Raw genomic sequence first — 13,965 nt, forward strand, 5'->3', positions numbered from 1 at the left:
CAGCCAGTCAAGGGGAGAGCGGAGCCACAAACTCGCATCGTCTGGCACCGGACCGCTATCTCTATGGAGCCTGGACCAGGGTGTCTTGATTACTTCCTGTGGGTCCTCTGACTAAGCATGAGATGTCCAGCTATTCCACCACTGGTGTCAGCTATGACAAGACAGCTCTCCTTCACAGAGCTGAAGCCTTTGGGGGTATTCACTTCTCTGCCTGACTCTTATTCTTGGACTAAATTAATCCTGGAAAGCACCGCTCTCCATTGCTCTAAGTTGTAAGAACCTTGACCTCTGCCTTTACTAGCCTGTTGCCTGTCTGGCAGGCGCAAGACCATGGTACTGCTAAACGGCTGGGAACTGTGTGTGTTCTAGGACTTTCAACTACTAGAAGGCCAGAAGAGGCCCTTTTTAAAGAGGCCAGGCTCTGATAATCAGTACCCGGTGCGCTGAGAATGTCTTTGTGGGATGGAGCTTTGTTTTTCCTTATAGGATTTGCTAAGCAAAGGAAAGGATGTGGTACTGTCAGAAGTGATCTAGTTATTGAACTAGGACACCTGTTCCCTATGTTTTTATACTCGGCATCATGGGAAAGATACTCCTCTTTCTAGCCCTGAACACAGGGAAACAAACATATTGTGAATGTCCAAATGGCAGGGAAAATCCTGCCTATTTATCCAAAGGGATGTTTGGAGAAGGGTGATGAGAGTCGGCTTTGTTTCCCCCACTGCCTCTACCCCGCAATCCCCTTGGCTGATTTCATAAAGGAAAAGAGGAAGGAGAAAATCTGTCAGGATTCCTCAAATGACAAACAAACACGTCCACACTGACAGAAATAGACTGTTTTCTATTAAGAAATCTGGTCATGGTAACAATTATATTTTTGAATTTATCATCATGTTTATAAAACGATACTCAAGAAAAGATGATAAGAGGAGATTTGTGGAAGGAATTCCTTCAGCCCAGTTCTCTTTGGGAATGCCTCAATAAGCAACATTAGCCGTATTGCTGATGTTTTTCTGTTGAACTTTGACAGGAAGATTTTATAATTATTGCAAATTGAAGGAGAAGGTCATCTTCTATTTTCCAATTTGTGATATTAGTGCTTTCTATTTATTAAGTTCTCCATGCCACCTAGTGTTTCTCTGAAGAAATACCAGATTCTTAGGAAATACCCCCAGTCCTGTGCAGGACTTCAAGTTCAGGTTGTCACTCGGTTACACCTGTATACACAGACATGCTATGTGTGATATCAAAATTGGACGAAAAGTTTGCAATAATCTTCATCATTTCACAAGTAAACATCGATACAACTGACTAAACTCTTCTTCCTGAACAAAACATCGGCTTTTTGCTTCTATAGGATACACTGACATCAAAGGATCCTAGAACGGTCATGGTGGAAGACTTTCTAGAACTTTCGTCTACACCTGCTCCACCACGGTACCAGGAAACCCTTGTCAACGGTGCGGTGTTTCACAGGACCTTCTCTGGGACTTCAACTCTGCTCTTTATTTATTTTTTTCTTTTAAAGTATCTAAACTACGTGGCACGAAAGCCAGGAGGGGACTGAAAGCCGTCCCGAATCCCTGTGTTTGCCTGTGTGTGGCGGCAGCGTGCCCCAGGAACAGTGGGCAGAGAGGGCCTGAGAAGGGGCCTGCTCTAGCTCTGGCAGCTGCTGGCCCAGCAGCAGGATCCAGGTCTTGTGGCTCACAGAGTTCTAGCTGGAAGGGCTCGATTGAATTCCTCCTTCCTACCCCCGTCCAAAACCAACAAACTCTAACAAACAATGTCTATGATGTTGGCAACAACAAGGTTGTCCTTTTCGAAAATCTGTGTTCTATCATTTGCCTTTGGTGATTACCAAGGCCTTCAAAATGCTACCAAAAGCTGAGTGAGGACGGGAGGGGGTGGGGTCGAGGAACAGAGCCAGAGGAACTCAGACCAGGTTTCCAAAGGGACCCTGGCAACCCTGCGGAGGCCCTCCTCCAGGTTTACGGAAAGTAGTGGTTGTCATAATGCTAGCAAACACATGCCCTATATTTTATACAACAGTCCCAATTTCAAATATTTCACCTGGTCACTGATGTAAGCACACTTGGCCTTGGTCACACTGTGTGTCCTGATTTTTCTTTTTTTTTGAGAGGAGTGCTTGGAAATATGCTCACCCTCTCTTTAGGGCTGAGGTCTCATAAATGGTCCTGTTTCTGCCACCCTTTGGCAGATTTCCTCACAGTTGTCAGGGCCTGAAGGGCCACAGGTTGCTGAGAGGGTCGGGGCCTGGGAAGTCAGCTGGAGAGGCACAAGGAGTTGGCAACGTTGAACTAGACATTTGGAGTCTATAAAGCACATTCGCTTTGGGCTAGTAAACATGAAGTGGATGGTAATTTGTTTTGGGGTTTTTTTGTCCCCCTCATTTGCCAATCCGAGCAGTCTACAAATCTTACTGCAACAGACAAAATACCATTAGCGTGACCTTATCCAAACCCATCTGCTGGGAGCCAGGGAGCCAATGGTCAGAAGTGTCTCCCCACGAGGCCCAGAGGATCTCACCAGGAGGTGAGAGCTCCATTTGACAAACTCCACAGGCACTAGAGGTTCTGTCAGCTCTGCAGAGAAAGGCCAACATTCCTGCTCACCACACAACATCGTCCATGTCCTTAACTGGAACTTTGTCACCATAACATGGAGGCCTCAGTTTGGTTCGAGGCCCTGCAAATGGGGGACCGAAGGCCAGCTCGAGGGGAGATAGTGCTGGCAAAGTGGGGGGAAAGCCAAGGAAAGAGAAAGGAGAAGAGGAGGAAGGGCAGAAATAGCTGGAAGTGGAAGGGCTCAGAGGGAGGGCACACAGGGCACCAGAGCAAGAGGTCAGAACTGAGGGAACCTTCCAGCCAAAGCCTCAGGGTCAGGGCGGGCACAGGCAAGATGGGGAAGGAGGCCAGTGTCGGCCAGGCCTCCCAGGCCTTGAAGCCACACCCACCAAGCCTCTCCAGCCCAATCGAAGGAAAAAGATAAATGAGTCTGTTTTAGCACAGGGAACGCTGCTCAATGTTCTGTAATAAATGAAATGGGAACAGAAGTTGAAAAAGAATAGATACGTGTATTGGGTTGGCCAAAAATTTCGTTTGGGCATTTCCCGTAAGATGTTACGAGAAACCCGAACAAACTTTTTGGCCAACCCAACATGTGTATAACTGAATCACTTTGCTGTACACCTGGAACTAACACAACATTGTTAATCAACTACGCTCCAATATAAAATAAAAATTTAGAAAAAAGATAAATGAGTCTGCTCCTACTTTAATTTCTTTGAGCTCCATCATCACCACCTGCTGTCTCACTCTCTCTCTTTCTCTCCTTGAGAATCTCTTTCCTGCCCTTCCTCCTGCGCTCTCATCTCATTAGCATTCTCCCCCCTACGCCATGCATCTCTTCCTTTCTTTCTTCCTTCCCCATCTGGCAGTTCCCCCCAGTACTTTCTGATCCACAGAGTTTCCAGCAGCCACTTCCTTATTTCCCCGGGATCAGGTGTGCCAGGACCCCTGACCTCACAGCTGCTCCTGGAAAGAGGACGCACTTCCTTCCCTTGGCCCTACCTGTCCTGTGGCTGCCACGCCCTGGGCAGCAAGGCCTCCCCTGAAGAGAGCTTGACCTGCTGCGTGTAGGCGGCTCCGGCAGGATTCAGTCTTCTGAGTCTCACTGTCGTCTGGGGCTTCGGGCCTCCCACTTGCGTCGGGCCAAGGTTTGCAGCTCCGCAGCCCAGGGCTTGTGGCTCCCCCTCCGAAATTTCACAGTGTAGGTGCCGTGGCCTACGTGGAATGCGGGTCCTGCTGAGGGCCCCCGCCATTGGCTGCCTACTGTAGCCTAAGTGACATCAAAATAACAAGCAGAACATTCCCAACTGTTTAAAAACATATATTGCAAAGATGAAAAACCTCTGAAACACTATTTCTGAAACTTCCGTTCCCTGTGCTTAAGTTCTGTGGCAGGGGTGGTGGATAGAGATTCTTCTGGTTTGTCGGCTCCATTACATTGACAAAATAGTTTCATTAAATGTTACCGTAGATGCGTCTGGAGTGAAGAGAACCAGATCTAACTCTGTAGCCATCTCTTATTACTACAGAACATTCAGGGGAAAGATTCATTGAAAGTAGATTTTCACACCATCAGGATCACATGAGTCCAAGATGGAAAAATTCGAAATAGTCCAAACTTTGACCACCAGAGTCACTGACCTATTCTGTGGGAGTCTGGAGTGAAGCCTGGCCCTCCAGAATCAAGAAAGGGGGCAATTAGATGAGAGGCTTGTTTGGGTCCAAGGGTCCAGCTGACTGTGCTCGCACAGTCTCTAAAGGGTAGGGAAGTGCCACTGAATGTTCAGCAACCCCATTCAGAACAGTCTCCAGCTGGGTGAGGGGGGCGGGGATACTGGGAGTGGGGGGATGAGGAGGGCAGGGGGGACGTCCGCAACAGCTGCACTTTGCAACTGGGAAATAAAGCTCCAAGGCTTTGATCTTTCCTTCTCGTCCCTTCGTGTTTAATCTTGTGTTTCGAATTTCCTTCTTCATTGCATATTTGACAAACCCAACTACTTCAGAATCTAGGGGACTTCCCTGGTGGCACAGTGGTTAAGAATCCGCCTGCCAATGCAGGGAACACGGGTTCGAGCCCTGGTCTGGGAAGATTCCACATGCCGCGGAGCAACTAAGCCTGTGCGCCACAACTACTGAGCCTGCACTCTAGAGTCCGCGAGCCACAACTACTGAGCCCATGTGCCACAACTACTGAAGCTCGCGCACCTAGAGCCCGTGCTCTGCAACAAGAGAAGCCACCGCAATGAGAAGCCCGCGCACCGCAACGAAGAGTAGCCCCTGCTCGCTGCAACTAGAGAAAGCCTCCGCGCAGCAACGAAGACCCAACGCAGCCAAAAAAAACCAAATAAATAAATTAATTAATTAAAAAAAAAAAGAATCTAGGGAATCTTGTAAATAGCGTACTATATTTCCTTCTCCAAACCCAAGAGGCCTGGGCCCATTTGACCTCTGTGGTTTGCACAAAATCACCATGGGTCCCAGAGGACTATCTACAGTTGCAAGAGTTATAGCATCATTAAATTGCATGCTGAAAGGAGCAGCTGAAATCATCTAGTCCTTTTCTAGATGACGCAACTGCTGCCCAGGGAGGTTGGGAGGCATATGACATGTCACAGGCTGAGACCCAGGACTTGTAATTCCCAATCCTGGTTTTTTAATGGCATCATCCTTCAAGTGGTTTGAATCCGTGCCTGATTATTGGGAAGTACGTGTAAAGGGCCATTCTCGTGCAATGAACTTTCAGGGAATATATATATCTATCACCATGGACATGGAACTTCCATTTAAGATCCAAAGAGAAATACAGGAATTCCCTGTCAGGTTAGCGATTCATGAAAACCCAGCCAAATCCCCATGAGTGCTGTTACACAAAATCTTAACAAGTGAGTCTCATCTCTGGCCAAAAGTTCCTACTGTCACTCTTCTAGGGGTAAAGCCACAGGATATTCTCTGGCTTGGCCACCCAAAGTCTGTAGCCACTCCTATGAGCACAGCACTGAAAAGGCAATGGTGGGGACTTCCCTGGTGGCGCAGTGGATAAGAATCTGCCTGCCAATGCACGGGACATGGGTTCGAGCCCTGGTCTGGGAAGATCCCACATGCTGTGGAGCAACTAAGTCCGTGCGCCACAACTACTGAGCCTGCACGCCTGGAGCCCATGCTCCGCAACAAGAGAAGCCACCACTCGACTAGAGAAAGCCCGTGTGCAGCAACAAAGACCCAACGCTGCCAAAAATAAATAAAATTAAATCTTTAAAAAAAATAAAATAAAAGACTACATCCTTTGTTATTAAAAAAAAAAAGGCAACGGTGCCACTGAGGACAGTGTCTCTGGCTCTGACATCAGCTCTGCCTCCAATGGCTCCCCCAGCTCCCCCACCTTCCTGACAGAGCTGTTTCTATCTATCTCCCTCCCAGTGAGGGAGGGAATTGAGGCTTACTAGGGGCTTTCTCGCTCTTGTGAGCCTTAGATAGAGAAGGAGGTGAGACCATGATCTCCAGTGGTGGCCCAGTTCTGAGAAGGTCTGATGCCACCCCAGCTCCTCCTGTACCCTTCAACTCACCCTTCTTTCCCAGTTCAACCTTCCCTGCAGGTACACATCCTGTAATTGCCTGTGCCAGGTGGCGGTGGGCAGGTGACTTTATACTCACTAAGCTCGTGGTACCTCATCTCTCAAACCCTCCCCTAAGGAAAAGGGCATCAGCCTATGAGCTTCAAAGCTTCAAGTCACCCAAGAGCAAAAATCCTGGTCTTCATAATTGATTCCCCTAGGCTCCTTCTTGAGTTAGAGCAGCATCTAACCTGGGGACTTCTGGTCTTACCCAGCCCATGATCTACCCTTAGGAGACAAGTCTCTATAGAAAGCTACAGCTATACAGAGCTACATACACTATGGAATGATAAACATATATTCATACCAGAAACCAACTTACTTCTATTTGTTCATCTGTCATTATTTCATTTACTTATTCATTCATTCATTCAACAAACATTTACACACCACATGAATGGCTCCTTGAAACCTTCCATGACCAATTCAAGAACCCTCCAACCTCTAGGCCATGTCATCACATGATCCTTTTATTTCTTTCATAGCATTTACCGTAATCAGAAATTATCTTACAGTTTGGGTTACTATCTCTCTCTTCCAACTAGAATGTAAACTCCCTGAGGGCAGAGGTCCTGCCTGTCTTGTTCACAGCTGTATCCTAGCATCTATGTTTTCCCCTCTGACACCTAGATGTTAGCACAGCGCCTGAGATATAGGAGAAAATTAAATATCATTTGAAGACTGTGCAGCAGCTTAAAAAAAATGCAGAGGGCTCAACATGTACCACCATGAAAGCTCTCCAAGTGAGGCTGCTGCATGACAAAAGCAGAGAAATCTGCCTGGTCTGATTTCATTTAAGTTTTAAGAAGTCATTCTAAACAAAACTACAGATTTTTTTTACATACACACACTTATGTAAATGCGTGAACAGGATCTGGGTAAAGAGGAGGGAACACTTGTAAACTCATTCTATGAAGTCAGCATTACCCTGATACCAAAGCCAGACAAAGACACTATTAAAAACTACAGGTCAATATCCCTGATGAATTTTGATGCAAAAATCCTCAACAAAATACTAGCAAACCAAATTCAACTGTACATTAAAAGGATTACATGCTATGATAAAGTTGGATTGATACCTGCAATGCAAGGAGAGTTCAACATATGAAAAATCAATAGATGTAATATACCACATTAACAGAATGAAGGACAAAAACCAGATGATCAGCTCAATTGATACAGGAAAAGCATTTGACAAAATTCAACACCCTTTCATGGTAAAAAACAATCAACAATTTAGGAACAGAAGGAAACTACCTACTAACATCATACTCAACAGTAAAAGACTGAATGCTTTTCCTCTAAGGTCAGGAAAAAGGCAAGAATGCCCAGTCTCACCACTTCTATTTAACATAGTACTGGAAGTCCTATGGAAGTACTGGAAGCCATAGCAATTGGGCAAGAAACAGAAATAAAAGGCATCTGGATTGGAAAGAAGAAGTAAAAGTATCTCTGTTCACAGATGACATGATCTTATGTGCAGAAAATCCTTAAAGATTCCCCTTATAAACTGTCAAAACTAATAATTTCAGCAAAGTTGCAGGATACAGAATCAATACCTAAAAGTCAATTGCATTTCTATATACTAAAAATGACCAATCTGAAAAGGAAATTTAAAAAACAATCCCATGTACACTAGCATCAGAAAGAGTAAAATACTTAGGAGTAAACTTAACCAGGGAGGCAAAAGACTTGTGCATTAAAAACCTAAAAACTTTGTTAAAACAAATCGAAGAAGATGCAAATAAATGGAAGACATCCTGTGTATGTGAACTGGGAGACTTAATGTTGTTAAAATGTCCATATTACCCAAAGGGATCTACAGATTTGACATAATCCTCATCAAAAGCCTAAGAGCAATTTTTGTATAAATAGGAAAAAATCTAAAATTCAAATGGAATCTCAAGGGACCTAGAATATCCAAAATGATCTTGAAAAAAAGAACAAGCTGGAGGCCTCACACCTCCTGATTTCAAACCTATTACAAAGCAACAGTAATCATTATGGTGTGGCACTGGCATAAAGACAGACATATAGACCAGTGGAATAGAATAGAGAGCCAAGAAATAAGTCCTTGCATATATTGGCCAAATGATCTTCAACAAGGGTGCCAAAACCACACAATGGGGAAAGAATAGTTCCTTCAACAAATGGTGTAGGGAAAACTGGATAGCCACACGCAAAAGAATGAAGATGACCCTTACTTCACACGATATACAAAAATTAACTCAAAATGGATTAAAGACCTAAACTTAACACCTAAAACTATAAAACATAGGGGAAAATTTTCAACACATTGGTTTTGGCAATGCTTTCTTGGATATGACACCAAAAGCAGAGGCAACAAAGCAAAAATAGACAAATGGGACTACATCAAACATAAAAATGTTTGTGCATCGAAGGAAACAGTCAACAGAATCAAATGGTAACCTGTGTAATGGGAGAAAATATTTGAAAATCATATATCTAATACAACTCAACAACAAAAATTAAGCTGATTAAAAATGGGTAAAGTACTTCAACAGACAATTCTCTAAAGAAGATATACAAATGACCAACATCAAAAGATGCTCAACATCAGTAATCATTAGAGAATTTTTTTTCTGTAAAATCATCATGAAATATCACCTCATACCCATTAGAATGGTCACTACCAAGAGGACAGAAAACGAGTGTTGGCAAGGATGCAGAGAAAATGGAACACTTGTTCACTATTGGTGGGAATGTAAAATGGTGAGGCTGCTATGAAAAACGATATGATGGTTCCTCAAAAAATTAAAAATATGATCCAGTAATCCAATAATCCCACTTCTGGGTAGATATAGAAAAGAATTCAATGCAGGATCTCAAAGAGATATTTGCACACCCATGTTCACTGCTTTATTATTCATAATAGCCAACAAAAGGAAGCTACCCAAATGTCCATTGATGAATGAACAAATAAACAAAATATACAGCCATATAATAGAATATTATTCAGCCTTAAAAAGGAAGGAAATTCTGACACATGCTATACCATGGATGAACCTTGAAATCATTATGCTAAGTGAAATAAGCCAGTCACAAATGGACAAATATTGTATGACTCTATTTATATGAGGTACCTAGAGTAATGAAATTCATAGAGACAGGAAGTAGAAAGGTGGTTGCCCAGAGCTGGGGAGGTGGGGTTGAAATTGTGTTTAATGGGCATAGCGTTTCAGTTTTGCAAGAATAAAACGTTCTAGAGCTCTGTTGTACAACAATGTGAATATACTTAACACTACTGAACTGTATACTTAAAAACGATTAAGATGGCAAATTTAATGTCAGGTGCTTGTAAGCACAATTAATGATAAAATTAAAATTAAAAACAAAACAGAAGGATTTGGATAGCTGTGGAAGGACTGGGAATAGGGGAATGAAGATAAATGTTGTTTTATCTCTCTCTTTTTTTTTTTTAACAATGAAACCATTTTGAGGTATTACTTGTATGATTGAAATAGTTGTTAAAAGCTTTAGAAAAAAATTAGAGCCTCTGCCCTGGAGGCATTAAGAGTCTCTGAAGGAGACAGAGAGGTACACAAAGCATGTGCTGGGCCGCAGGGCTGTGGGAGAAGTCACAAGGGAGGGGCGGAGGGGTGGCCCGTTCCTCCTGGGCAATCAGAGGAGGAGTGGCCATTGGGCCGCTAACTCCAAACACCAGTAGGTATTTGTCTGGGGGAAGGCCAGTCTAGGCCCCAGAGATCACATCATTCAAAACCTTCCACTTTATTTCCAGAGGCTCGGCTGTAATATATTCAAAACACACTTGGACTTCCCTGGTGGCACAGTGGTTAAGAACCCACCTGCCAATGCAGGGGACATGGGTTCGAGCCCTGGTCCAGGAAGATCCCACATGCCATGGAGCAACTAAGCCCGTGCGCCACAACTACTGACCCTGCGCTCTAGAGCCCGCGAGCCACAACTACTGAGCCCGTGTGCCACAACTACTGAAGCCTGCGCACCACAACTACTGAGCCCGCGTGCCTAGAGCCCATGCTCGGCAACAAAGAGAAGCCACCGCAATGAGAAGCCCATGCACTGCAACAAAGAGTAGCCACCGCTCACCGCAACTAGAGAAAAGTCTGTGCACAGCAACGAAGACCCAATGCAGCCAAAAATAATAAATAAATCAATAAATCAATAAATGTATTAAAAAACACACACTTAGCTCAAATAATGCCATGAAATGGGTGGGAGTGGGGGAAGAAGTCTTTTAAAGGTCCCTTTGAAAACAGTTGATAAAATAACTAAACTAAATGTCAAGGAATACTAAAGCCCTAAAGCTTATTCTATGCATACGCAAAGTGATCCAAAGCAGAGGTGGAGTGTGCCAGACCCCACAAGCTGGTTCCAAGATTATTTTCATACAGTCATTAGGTTCAGCCTAACAAAACGATTACATGGAACTCCTTGGAGGATCCACTGAATGAGGAAGAATGATTTTTAATCAGCATATTATTTTTTTGTCAGTATACACATCTGCATGTGAGGGGGGTTGAGACATTTGTCCTCTTTAATTCATCCAGGCATTCAAGTTTACACCATGAATTTGCTCAGCACACCATTTATTCATAGCCAGGGCAAAAGAAGCTTTAACTCAACCCTTGTCTGAAATTCAAGTGGATGGGGTTTCAATGAGAGGATCCAGCATATAGTCAAGATATGTATCTAGTCAACTCTTAATTAACCCCCCTAGCAAGAGGGAAAGTGTTCACACAGAGTGCTAAAAGCAGAGATACAGTGAATTTTTCTTTTCACCATCTCATTTACCTTTCTATTTGGTCTTTGTTAGATGAAACAAGAAAACCAGTTTGCAGTCTCAGAGTTCCCAAGGGGCTAGATGACAGAGCCAGCCAAGTTCCAAGACCTAACATTCCCAGTGGGCTACAATGCAGCTGAATTGCTCACAGGAACCCTGCGAACACCTTGTTGCCTTTGACACCTCGAGGGCTAGTGGGGGAATGCCATCTCCCAGGCTACCATGCAATGTGGTTTTTGAGAACAAATTTTCCAGGGACTATGAGGTCAGGGGGCAGCTCTACTTTGGTCTGGAGATTTACCTCAGTAATCCCAGCCCTCTGGGAACCAACCCAAGCATAGCATCTTCATGTAGGAAGCATTATAACACTGTGGTTAAAATCATGTTCTTTGAAGCCAGTCTGGCTGGATCCCAGCTCTGCCACTTGCCAGTTCTGTGAGCTTGGATAAGTCACTTAACTTCTCTGTGCCTCAGTTTTCTCATCTGTAGTATGGGCATAATGATATTGATGAGGATGAAATAAGTTCACATATGTAAAGTGCTTAGGTGAATTTGAAAAGTCTCGATGTATGTTAGCTCTTTATTAGTTCCTCCTTTTATTGGGTCAGCTTAGCACCTCCAGGCCTCCCCAAGGGTTTCACGGAGGCTTCAGCCTTCTGGAGGCCATGCAGCCATGGGGATATTTGTCACATGATACTGCATTGTTAATCTGTCTGCCTTCCCCACTAGAGTGTGAGCATCTGGAGGGCAGGGCCAAGCCTTATTCATGATTACATCCCTAGCACCTAGCACAGTCCCTGGCCAAAAAAAAAAAAAAAAAAAAAAGCAGCTCAGGGAAAGTCTTTGAATTAAGCTCAGGGAAAGTCTTTGAATTAAGCTCTTTTGCGGTTCCCTTTATTCTTTTTTTTTTTTCTAAGTGATTTCACTTTTCTTTTTTTTTTTGGCTGTGCCGTGCGGTATGTGGGATCTTAGTTTCCCAACCAGGGATCGAACCTGTGCCCCCTGCATTGGGAGTGCGGAGTCTTAACCACTGGACCGCCAGGGAAGTCCCCACCCTTAATTCTTACATTCATAATTTTGAGCTCATGGGCCCCAAGTGTCTCATTTCTATTTTTTTTTAACATCTTTATTGGAGTATAACTGCTTTATAATGGTGTGTTAGTTTCTGCTGTATAACAAAGTGAATCAGCTATACATATACATATATCCCCATATCCCCTCCCTCTTGCGTCTCCCTCCCACCCTCCCTATCCCACCCCTCTAGGTGGTCACAAAGCACCGAGTTGATCTCCCTGTGCTATGCGGCTGCTTCCCACTAGCTATCTATCCTACATTTGGTAGTGTATATATGTCCATGACACTCTCTCACCCTGTCACATCTCACCCCTCCCCCTCCCCATATCCTCAAGTCCATTCTCTAGTAGGTCTGTGCAAGTGGCTCATTTCTGAGGTCAGTGACCATGTCTTGCTGTCAGGGTCCTCTGTGAGTGGTAGGGGACAGCCATGGAGCGTACCACTACTGACCCATATGGTGTCTCCACCAGAGTTTCCTCAACTACCGGAAGAAAACGTAAATAGTTACAGTTGATGGACATCCATTTTTCTCTAAGGTGCTTAAGAAATAGATGATTTAAAGGAGTTTAGGCATGGCAGGCTACATCATGCCCACTCCAAAGATGCCCACAGCCTAACCCCCAGAGCCTGTTATCCTACATGGCAAAAGGGACTTTGCAGATGTAATGAAGTTAAGGATCACAACTGAGTTGGAGAGATGATTCTAGATCATCCAGGTGGACCCATCGTCATTACAAAGACCTTACGAAAGAGAGGCAGGAGGCTCAGAGTCAGAGAAGAAGATATGACAATGGAAGCAGAGGTCAGAGAGACATTTGAAAATGCTGGGATTTTGGCTTTGAAGGTGGAGGAAGGCATCATCCACTAAGACATGCCGGCAGCCTCTAGAAGCTGGAAAAGGGAAGGAAACCGATTTTCTGGTAAAGTCTCCCAAAGGAACACAGCCTTGCCGATTCCTTGATTTTAGGAATTCTGTCCTCCAGAACTTTAGGATCATAAATCTGTGTTGTTTCAAGCCACTGCCTTTGTGGTAAGTTGTTAACAGTAACATTAGGAAATTAATAAAGTAGGTATCTCTCACGAGTAGGCTGGAATGCCCTCCAACAGGTCTTGTTCGTTTCTTTCTAAGAAGTAAGTTAATAGATCATTGCCATGATTTTACTCCTCCAAACAGGAATCTCACAGGTGGTGGACAGAGGTGCATGCTGTAGTTGATAGGAAGCATCATCTGATGTCTCTCGTTCCACTTGGAACTCAGGATCTTCTTTCAGCATTCCCAGTGAAGGTGCTTTCCCCCAGCCTCTCGTGTACTCTTCCTCAAAAAGCATAGCAAGTCAGGGACTTCCCTGGAGGTCCAGTGGTTAAGGCTCCGTGATTCCACTGCAGGGGGCGCGGGTTTGATCCCTGGTCGGCGAAGTAAGATCCTGCAAGCTGCGAGGCCAAAAAGCATAGCAAGTCATATCCTTCTCTGATTCTCCTCCTCAGAATCATTCAGTGGTTCCCCATCACCCAAGGGATAAAAGTTCAACTCTTCAGCATTCCATTCAAGCATCTGGCCCTAAATTGCCTTTCTGGACTCACCTTTCAGTGTTTCAAGCCTCCCCACATCCTAGGTTCCAATCACATGGAGCTTCCTGCTCTCCCCTGGCCTTGCTCTAGTCACATTGTCCCATGTCCCTGCCTTGTCGCTAAGGCACTGGGTCCCCCTGTAGACTACCAGCACCTCCCTTGAACCCCTTTGCATTCCACGTCACTAGATGTTTACACATTTGTCTGCCACCCGGGAGCATAAACACGATGAGGACAGGAACAGCGAATAAGTAAATTTATAATAAGTAAATAAGTAAATTTCTTGAAGATCTCTTCTCTCTCACCTCTGCCCCCCCAACCATGTCCCTTACACCACACA

The sequence above is a fragment of the Balaenoptera musculus genome, chromosome X (genome assembly GCF_009873245.2).
Source record: "Balaenoptera musculus isolate JJ_BM4_2016_0621 chromosome X, mBalMus1.pri.v3, whole genome shotgun sequence".
Classification (NCBI taxonomy): Eukaryota; Metazoa; Chordata; class Mammalia; order Artiodactyla; family Balaenopteridae; genus Balaenoptera; species Balaenoptera musculus.